The 823-nt window shown below is 39.1% G+C and overlaps 1 non-coding gene across 1 annotated transcript; it reads right to left on the bottom strand.

Annotated features, from left to right (window-relative positions):
• Window positions 1-441: 441 nt before the first annotated feature.
• LOC139894905 (small nucleolar RNA R71) lies at window positions 442-548 on the bottom strand. Its single transcript, XR_011775382.1, has one exon. It is a non-coding gene; the product is annotated as a small nucleolar RNA R71 (small nucleolar RNA).
• Window positions 549-823: the final 275 nt, after the last annotated feature.

Raw genomic sequence — 823 nt, 5'->3', positions numbered from 1 at the left:
GAACCACAAACCGTTAAATCAGAATCCTCTAGTGATCCAGATTCAACAAATTTAAATATGAAAATAACGGAACCTCTAAGTATGGAAGATCGAATGAGAGCTACATGCACTGGCCAAGGACATGCCATTACGCGACCAGACATTAATGCGCCAGATTATGAAATCAAAGGACAAATCCTACACATGGTAACTAATCAATGACAATATAGTGGTACGCCAAAAGAAGATTCAAACGAACATCTTCGAACCTTTAATAGGATCTGTACTTTATTTAAAATCATAGAAGTTGAGGATGAACAAATCTATCTCATGTTGTTTCCCTGGACTTTAAAGGGAGAAGCCAAAGATTGGTTAGAATCGTTACCTGAAGGGGCGATTGATACATGGGATGTTTTAGTTGAGAAATTTCTTAAAAGATTCTTTCTGGCATCTAAAGCCGTGAGACTTCAAGGAGAAATTGTTACGTTCGCGCAAAAGCCAAATGAAACATTATATGAGGCGTGGACAAGATTCGAGAAGTTGTTAAGAGGATGTCCTCAGCACGGTTTAGACACTTATCAAATAGTACAAATATTCTACCAAGGTGTCGACGTTGCTACACGAAAAGACATCGACACAGCAGCTGGTGGTTCCATTATGAAGAAAACCGCAACGAGTGGCATCAAGAAAAAGATATCTTTCATTCATCTAAAGCGGCTAGAGCCGATTCTAGCCATGACTTTGATTCCGTTTCCGCAAAAATAGATGCTTTCGAGAGACGAATGGAAAAGATGACTAAAGATATTCACGTAATATGAATCAGTTGTGAGCAATGCGGTAGACC

This window comes from Rutidosis leptorrhynchoides, chromosome 2 (assembly GCF_046630445.1).
Source record: "Rutidosis leptorrhynchoides isolate AG116_Rl617_1_P2 chromosome 2, CSIRO_AGI_Rlap_v1, whole genome shotgun sequence".
Classification (NCBI taxonomy): domain Eukaryota; kingdom Viridiplantae; phylum Streptophyta; class Magnoliopsida; order Asterales; family Asteraceae; genus Rutidosis; species Rutidosis leptorrhynchoides.
This window is presented reverse-complemented; position numbering and strand designations above follow the sequence as displayed.